Genomic DNA, 9,990 nt, shown 5'->3' on the forward strand with positions numbered 1-9,990 from the left:
TGGATGATTCATATCCATACATAATTGAAATTTATCTGAGTTCCAAATATGTGATCCTGTATTTCAGACCTGCTGCAAGGATAGAGATCAGCTGCGCTGAAACTCTGAATCTGAAATTTTCACAAATCTAACTTTGATTTGAGTTGTTATTCTAAGCAGTCTTTCTGCTGTCTCTCACTTGTCTGTACTCTCCACTCTAGTGGCTGAATGTCAGCCCTCTTTCTGCTTGTTTCTGTACAGAAGTAAAGTGGTGGTTCTGGCTTTCTTCTACAGTTATGGTATAGAAAACTATAAGAAACACAATAGGAAAAATAATAACATTTTCATTCTATTCCAATTCAATTTCAGCTCTATCATTTCTGCTCATGGTATTGCACTTATTACCGCTGCTGTAATGTTTTATTTACACCTGCAACTTTCAGATCTTGTGTGCACTAACATTTGCCAAACTTCTATTTCATCCATGTTGTTTATTTGCATAATCATAGTATTTTACAGCACATGAACTACTTAACTATATTTTAATGGAAGTATTTAACTGTACAGAAGAGTTTCTCATAACTCTGCCTGAACATAAGATAATATTGAAAGATGATAAGAATGTTTCAAAATAGCAAAGAAAATTTCACTTCTTTCAGCTAAAATACAAGATACCAGCTGCTTAAATTAATATTTGTCCTTCTGCTTAATTTTCTCTTATATTATGACAGTTTGTGATAAGTAAATAGAAGCATTTTCTGTCAATTGTAAAGCTTTGATCCTTTAAGAAATAAAGATAAAGTACTGTCAGGTACAAAGATTATAAAAACAGAGTAGTTTTCTGCTCTTGAGAAATACCTGCCTACCAAGAATAAATACCTATACAGCAGAAATTGGAGCAGACAATAAAAAAGTGCAGTGACCCTGAAAAATATTTAGCAAACTGCAGCTGTAAGTAAAACATGCCACACATTCATCAAGTCAGTAAATTCAAAACAAGCTTTTATAATTCAGCCTTATTTCTCTGCAAAAGAGACTGATAAAAATGAATAGACTTTGAGAAAACTAAGAAGAATTTTATGTAGTTCAACAAGGACAAATGAAAGTTCTTGCAGCTGGGGAAACATAATCCAGAAATGCAGCACAGGCTGGGGTCTAATGGTCAGGGAATCAGTTCAATGAAAAGTGCTCAGTGTCCTGGTGGACAACAAATTCAATATGAGTGAACAGTGAGCTGCTGTGTAAAAGAAAGCCAACAGGATGCTGGGTGGAATCAACAAGGACACCATCATCAGAGATAAAGAAGTAGTTATTCCCCTCTGCTCAGTGATTTTCAGATCACATTTGGAATACTGTGTTCAGTTTTGGTCCCTGCTATACAAAAATGGTGTGGACCAGCTGGAGATGGTCAGGAGAAGGACCACAAAGATGGGGAGCCTGTCATATGAGGAAAAGGCTGAAAGAAGTGGGGTTGTTCAGCCTTGAGATGAGGCATAGGGAAGATTTTATCACCATATTTCAGTATTTAAGAGGTGGCTAAAAAGAAGACAGAGACTCCTTTTTTTACAAGGAATCATTTGGAAAAGTCAAGGCAAGTTACTCCTAGGGAGATTTCAAATTGACACAAGTAAAATTTTTCACTATGAAAAAAATTGGTCTTTGGAATAATCTCTCCAAGGAAGTGATAGATTCCCAGTTTTAAAATTTGCCTGGGCAAGATGTTGGGCAATCTTGTCTACACTGCAGTTTTGTCAAGCAAGGTTGGACCAGGTGATCCTCGATGTTCCTTCCAACCTGGTATGCTATGATTCTATTAATGAGCTACGGATGTGTATGGAAAAGCTGCATAATATTTCTTTCTTAGTAATTACAAGGGCTGAAATACCTTTCAACCAAAAAAGCCTGGACGGAGACTGTGGAAGAAGGAACTGGATTTCTGAACAGCAAATTATGAGTTTTTGCAGAAAAATGTTAAGGCCTCAACACTAAAATTCTGGTTGGTATACAAACTTTGCAACTTATTTCTGAAAATGAAAGTAGCATGTTTGATTTATTTTTCAAGGTATTAAAGGAGATATTCTCACAACACTCAGTAATGTATTTCCTGGTTCATCATATTTTTGGCTATAGTCCTAACTTGCTTCTGTTTAAGCTAGATCATGTGTTTAGCCTTCCAAGTCCTGAAAAATGCAACATGACACAAATAAGAGAGACTCTAAATTGAATATAATATCAATGTTTATCATAATCATATGGAATTTGATGAAAGCATTTTGATATTGTTACATATTTAATTGCTAATAAAAATGAATTTCTGATTTGTATATAAAAATCCAAAAATGAATACAAGTGTAATGGAAGGCAGTGTGAGCTCCACCTAAATTAATGAAAAATAGAACACAAGGCTATTATTATATTTGTCTTGGATGTTGCTACATGACTGCTGATTAAGTTACACTGCTCAAAACAAGGCAAAACATCAAAACATGTAAATGCTTGAATATATCCAATGACACTTAATAAGCCTTTCAAGGATGCAGCTAATTTTAGCACAGTACACAAAGCCAAGAAGACTGGAGTAGCAAAACAAGGCTTGGCTAGACTACACTTGAGAGATTCAATGGGACCTGAGAATAATGCCCTATCTACATTTTCAGGTGTGTTTTGATATCCCTCCTATCTTAATTCTTATTCAGATATTAGTCTTTCATGAAAAAAGGTTTTTATCCTGTCCTTACAAATTCTAACAATCCCTCTGAAGCAGGCCCCAATGGGGACATAAAAATTTAATAAGTCTCTCATCTCTCCCTGCTGATGCATTTAGGGAGAAAGAATGTCTATGGGGCAAAATATGAAGATGTGGTACTAGCAATAGATGGACAGATCAAGAAATGGGGGAATGATCACTGAAAAGATCTAGAGCCATCCTCTGTCTTCTGCTTATATAAAAACAGTTTTAACAAATTCTTGTTACAAAGAAATGCAGACCTTAGGCAGTAAAGGCCACATTTAACCAGTATTTTGATATCTGGCTTTATGCTGAAAGGGCATTCCCTGAAGTTGCTGGTCTGTAGAAATCTGTTGACCATGGTCGCAGTTTATTATAATAGAGTTCTTTCTCCAGTGACAAAGGATGTATGTCTTGTATAGCTAAATGTCAAATGTAACCCAACTAAAAACCAACCTTAATAAAACATTCCTTGTTTTATTAGAACTGGTGGCTCCAATTTTGAGGTGTCTGTACCAGATTCCCTTCCACCAGCAATCATTATGTGAACAGCTGTTTACTCCACTGTGGCCTGACATGAGTACTTGTCCTGCATGTTCTGTCCTGACGGAAGTGTCAGTTCTAGAAAAAAGTTTCATGCAAAGCCTAAAATGGAGATGCAGTTAAAATACATTGGAATATTGTCCATCCTATCATCTTCCTAGCTAGCAAAACAAATTCCCACCAAGAACAAACATACAAATTAAATTGCAAAATTGAAGCATACAATTGCAAACAGAAAATACATTAAAATAAAAGAATGAATAAATAATTTAAAATCCACAGAAAGAGAAATATGGTGAAGAAAGAGAAATGGTTGTTTGTGTGAGTGGCTCTGAGAAGCAGCAGGGAACATTTAAATCCATGGATGTTCTGATTTTGGGAAAAGCAAATCCCAACACACAAAGGAAAAATCTCCATAAACTGACAATTTCCCAACAGGCTTGGGATGAAAGCAGGATGTAACCTTAGGAGTCATTTTTGAAATTGAGATAGCCAGCATGCAAGCATGTAGTTGATCCATACAAGATAAAAATTTTGTAGCTTTAGTACATTAGATTTACAAAACACAACAATGGTTTTACAGCCATATTTTAAACTTATCTCCCTGAAACATTAGGAAAGATGTTTGTTTTCTCTTTGTGAATAGAAGATAGTTTTTTTGCCTGCCGGATCCTAGCTTTTCTTCTCTTCCATTCAGCAGACGTAAGCAGTACAAATGCCGAAGTCAGAGCTGACACTCAAGATTTGCCCCTAAACTATGAAGACAGCATTGCAACTGAACTGTACAGCTATAGCATTTTTGAGGTAATCACTGTGTTTAAATTTATCTTTGCTAATGAATAAAGACAATAGCATGGCAGATGGGACAAATCCACTTCATAGTTTAATGAGAAAATGGACATATATATACATAACCTGATGTTATAAATGCAGAAATGCATCCAAATGTGTATTATTGAAGTATGTCAAGGAGAAGCTGGTCAAATGCTTCAAAAGACTCTTCATGATGCTTTGTTTAATTTTTGAACAGCTATTTGAATAAACTGTGCTTATGCACCTCATTATGTGCTGTTTATGATAGCACTCACGTTCCTATCAACATCCTGGAAGTTCTATTCTTGAGAAAAAATTAAAGAAAAGAATGAAGAATAGCTAGTGGTTTAATGTACTTTCTCTCAAGTTATTTCTGTTAAAAATGCAGATATTCAATAATAGTCTAGAAACAAGCTATTTTTACAGTATTTTTGCCACACACCCCAAAGTATAAACAATTCATTAGTAGCCCCAGTCTGACCTCTGCTAGTATAAGTTGTTCAAGTCTTTTTAATGGCAAATAAACTTGAACACCTCAATATGCAGTCTTAACAACTGTCTAGGCTGTGCTCAGTTGAGCAACAAGAAAAAAATAGCAAGAATAATTATGCCACTATTGTGCTAACAAAGCCCTCGGGTTAATAGAAACTATTTTGACCTTATGGCACAAATTAACACTACCTCAGGGTTCCTTTAATGTAGGCCACCCTGCAATAGCCTCTGGCAGTCAGGGATTATTGGATGAAAGCAAACCGGTTTGTTATGAACAGAGGTTCAGGAGACCTTCATTCAATTCTTGATGACACCATAGAGTCTTTGGGTGATATTTGGAAGTATTAAACTTTCTGTGCCTCCAGCAGCTGTATGGTGAAGCAGCAGAAGTGTTTACATACTTTATAAATGTGTTATTTAATTATTTAACACATTTTTGGAAACTTTGCTCACAAACCCCTAGAAGTCCACTAAGAACTTTGTCAGTCTTTGGTTTTCTGTGATGGACGAGTCCCTCAGTCACATCTGACTGCATCAATACATTAAGGTTTTTTTTGTTTCTACATGTCTTTTTAGCATGCAAAATATAAGACACCCACAACCATCCATAAAAACCAGGTTTGTTAAAAATCCCTGGAGCATATGCTTCCTTGAAATAATACATAAACCTGAATAATAGTAATAAAAAATATTCTGTGGATGGATTTGCATGTATGCATGGATTTTTGGGGAATGAGACATCTCCAAAGTCCAGCTTTTCGGATATGTTGTAATCAATACACTGTTCAGGGAAAACATCTGTATGAAAGAACTTTGGCATAATGAGCTGGGTGCAAATTCGGAAATTTACATTTTGAACAGTTTTTTCATTCAGATGTTTATTTGGCTACAAAAATGTCAGTTTTAGCATACTGAATTTTGTATTACTCTGTAGAGAATGAATTGCTTTACTTCTAGTAATACAATAATTAATTACAAAGTTTCACATTTCATTGTTTTTCATTGAGTTTCAAAGCAAATCCTCACTAAAATTTCATCACACCTTGTATGCATGAATTCCATAAAAACTGAATGAAAAATTAACTAACTGATTTTTTTTTCTACAGATCAACAAGTTATCCTTACTTAATTAGCACATACTCTATTAAATATTCTGAAGGTAATATAAATTAGTAATTTTCTTACTACCTATATTGTCTGAATAAAGTAGCACATTATGATGTGCTGTGTAGAGAGAGAAAAAGTAATATCTGAATTCTAAATAAACTAGAGAGGATACATTGTGTACCTAATGCAAAGGAAACAGAAGAGGTGGTTTTCTCAGGTATATCAAATATTTATGGACTGATTGTAACATTGGCAACAGTGACAGGTTGCACTCAAAAAGCTTTAGACTTCCTTTGATTATTTAGTTGACAAATGTCCAAAATTCTGTGTACTGGTATCTAGTGTGGAAATTTTCACTTTAACATAACAGTGGGAATCCTGTTGTCTTTTATATCTTGGTGAGAAATACATAAATCATTTGCTGGAGCTATTTCCACACAGTCTTTCTCATGGATAAGAAGTAGGAGAATGGATGCCAAAGAAAAAATCATTCTAAGTCTTGAAATACTATTTTTGGACTCTGATTTGTAGGTTTTGAGCCTGTTATCAAATGCAAGTAATTACGCAAAAAAAGTCCTTGTCTATCATCCAAAGTCATGTCTGTCTGATTTCACCAAAAATAGTGTAACCTCCAGTACAAATAGGAAGGGTATATATGTGGATACCTGCATTCACCTGAAAGTTGCTTTCAGTTTTATGTTTCAAATTTCTTCCGTGCAATAACTGGAATCAAGGATGTTGCTTTGTAACAACCACTTCCTCTTTCTTCTGTTACTAAAGCTCAGCAATATTATTTATGAACTCTCGCAGATTTTACACTGGAATGACATATATTTTATGAAAATAGCTTAAAACAAACCTCAAACTGTCATATATACGTAGGCAGAGCTACAAAACAAATGAAAAAGAATGATAGTGCAGCTACATGAATGATATTTTATAAGCAGCCATATATGCTCTATATCAAGAATAACAACTTCTTTATTATTTATATGTTGCCAGAAATGTACATAGGCATCAAACTCAAGGCTTGTAGAATAGTTAATGAACCAAAAAATAAATATTTTCAAAATGCTCAGAAGACCTAAGCTAACTCAAGTCCCAGCTGAGGAGGAAGGCAACATCAGAGCAACTGGGGAGTAATAAGAAATCAAACATATGAATGGGGCAGATATTGCCCAAGTGCACAGCTGTTCCATGTGCTCACAAAAAGCTAATGCATTAAATAGTTAATCTTTCATTAAGAGTGTGTAATCAGTTGGCATGATTTTCTCAACACACAAGTAAACTGGTGACTGTTCCCTTGGGAGTGTAAGTCCAAGCTTCAGCGCTATCAGTCTTTGAGGAAACCTTACCTCCCAGTTTTAGATTAAAATTTAGAGACAAAAGGCAAGTGCAATTTTGTTCTTTCTCAAAAGTATGAAGTAAAAGATGGAGAAAAAAAGAGAGAAAAAAAGGACAATATCAAGACAAACTTTTCACCTTTGTTGGGACTGAGTGAGGATCAATACTGAGTTATGAAAAGACTTTGCAGATTAATCTGTAGATTAATACACTCCATCAGCAGCACCTGCCATTTCAAAGGAGCAATAAAAGGTTAAGGGAACAAGATCAAGGAAAATTATTCTTCAGCTGTGATTCCTCCTTTGGAAAGATGCCTTTATTTGCTCACTGAAGGAGTGGAGTCCAGCTCCTGGTGTTGGTGTTGATGGTATAAGGAGGAACAAGGAGGAGTGAGGTGGGGGATGGGACTCCAGGAAGCCTCTTCCACTAGTTACAGCCACTGGGGTTTAATGCGATCTATAAACTCATCTGTCTGTTTACATACCAGCAAATGATACGTCTCTCTGATCCACTTACATTTTCAAGCCTAATGTATACACAGGGCACTGACGTTGTGTATACAAGACACAGAGATAGCTGGGGGCTGTGTGCTATCCCTGCTTTCACAGCACACTGTCACTCTTATAAATAAAGCATTCGCTCGGGAAAAGAGTCTGAGAGCTGGAGAGCCACATTGCGTGCAAATCCAGCTCACTGCCTGAGCTTCCTCGAGGTTGAAGCTAATCCTAACTGACATGTTACAGTAAAAGTACTTTATAAAATCAATATTAAATTCACAGCCTTTGACATCCTGGGACATCAAAGATAAAGGGGAAATAAGCTGTGGAGTAAACAGTCCTGCAGCTATGCCAGTTGCTCAAGGAGAGAGGCAAAGGAAGACACAGGAGACCATGGGGTAAATTAGTACTGTGCTAGTCTTGTTTTTATACCAAGGTCTTGACATCAATGAAAACATTATAAAAACAGCACGCGAATCCTTACAAACAAGAAAAAAAATATGAGGAAAGACTCACTCAGTTACAAATTCATACAACCTTTTCAGGTTAAAGGGATATTATGCTCCCTATGCAAGCCACATTTTTAACTTCCTCTTTCAATAAATTACACCCGAGAGTGATAGGATAATAAAAATCTAATAATAAAACAATGTACCACTAAACTAAAGAAATGGGCTAGAACTTGACTGCACAATCTTAACATGATATGATCATTCCAGCTTTCTGTGATGCACACCTGTGTATATTCTAGAGTCATCCAGGCTGACGTACAGTCAGCCATCATAGCGTTTGTACTATGGGTGTGAAATACAAAATGTATTGAGTCAAGAGGAGAAGAGCTTGAACTATGGTGGAGCTACTTACCTGCTTAATCCCAAATTCTGTCTTTCATATGTAGAATGACAGTCACAATTTATACTTTAAACAGTATCAATGGTATTGATCAAGGGTAAAAGGAAGACCAGAATCAGCTCAAAAGTGGAAAATCTCCCCTCTTCACCCCTCACTATCCTCCTCAAGCCATTTCCTATTGATGAATAAAACCAGCATGTACTCTTGATGCAAGGTAGTGTAAGTTAAGGTGGTGAGTTGACAAGTCCTTACTGGACATTGGCATTGTGTGAATTAAACATTCACACAATGTTAAAAAAATTTAAAAATTTTGTGGTTCTTGTGTAGTAAAGTTTGTAGTTCTAATGGCTCTTGGTGGTACCTGCATCAGTCTTAAGAACAGACATTTGATATATAATCACTTCTACTAAGAATAGGCATTGAAAGAGTAGAAAAATCAAATCTGCACAATGCAATTTGCTAAAACTGTAATTAAAAAACAACAATATTTGATTTTTCACAGGAAACCACGAATGAATTTCTACGCATAATAAATTGACACACTAGCTTGCTGTACCACATAATATTGCTACCAACCATTACCCTCGGGTTAGTATTTATGATGAGACAACTGTTATGGTTTAGGAAAGAAAGAGAAAATTAATATGTTTGCTAAAATTGAATATGGAAGAGAAGGCAAAGTAACAACTGTTTTTATTTAGTTAATGTGTCTTCAAGAAAGAAATTTCTCTCCTGATGCTTAGGAAAATGTAATTTCAACAGTGTTCAACCCTAAAGTTAGCAAGGACTAGCTACCTAAAATTATTCTGAATAGCATGATTGCAAATATTTGAGGGCAACAGACTAAACTTAAGGGGAAAGGACTGTAGGAGTGATGCAGTGAAAGTGATAGACCTCATAGGACTGATAAAGGAAGAAGCCACTTCACCTCTCTACAGAACACACACATTTTCAGATATGCAAATTAATATAATTTTTCTAGCCCTTAGACTGATGTCAACATTTAGGAAATGATAATTAGGGGGTGAGGTGAGATGTTGTGTGAATCCTATTAGAACCAAAAGAGAAAAAAAAAAGAAAAAAATATCCAAACAAAACCCAATCCAAAACAAAAACGCCCATAGCAAACAAAATACCCGAAATGTCAATTCTAACATCTTTTTTAGCACACATCTGTGATGCACAACTGATTTTACTAGGATGAATAAAATCTTTGTCATCAAACAGGATGGAACCATTTTCACAGCCATTACAAAGACCAAACCAACATTTAGCCTAAGGCTAGTGTCTTCATTTGGGAAATAAAGAAACCCTCACTGCCTCTTTTAAATATACTATACTGGGTTTCAGTGACCAACAACTGGTACTGGCATCTATGGATGCCCTTTTGGAGCTTTCATGCACTTGGCAGCATGCCAATTTTAGAGTTAGGCGAGCCAAAAGCTGAGTTAAACAATTCCTTTATGCATTATTTTACCCTTGTAGAATAAAAAAGCAAATATGCTGATTGCCAGAAACCAATGCTTTTCAGTTTACTTTATTCAAGGACATAGAGGATTTGGTTCAAATCAACCTGATACTTCAGAAGACAGTGAATACATCTGGCCCTGTGGAAGACCCATGTTGAGAGATTTG

General features: G+C 35.7%; 1 long non-coding RNA gene across 1 annotated transcript in view; it reads right to left on the minus strand.

The window, feature by feature from the left end:
* The window catches only part of LOC137475578 (uncharacterized), a 39,845-nt gene extending 31,412 nt beyond the window's left edge, over positions 1–8,433 (minus strand). Inside the window, exon 1 of the long non-coding RNA XR_010999959.1 lies at positions 8,368–8,433. This is a non-coding gene — a long non-coding RNA (uncharacterized lncRNA). The remainder of the gene's footprint in view (positions 1–8,367) is intronic.
* Between the last annotated feature and the right edge of the window lie 1,557 nt (positions 8,434–9,990).

The sequence above is a fragment of the Anomalospiza imberbis genome, chromosome 6 (assembly GCF_031753505.1).
Source record: "Anomalospiza imberbis isolate Cuckoo-Finch-1a 21T00152 chromosome 6, ASM3175350v1, whole genome shotgun sequence".
In the NCBI taxonomy this organism is placed as follows: Eukaryota; Metazoa; Chordata; class Aves; order Passeriformes; family Viduidae; genus Anomalospiza; species Anomalospiza imberbis.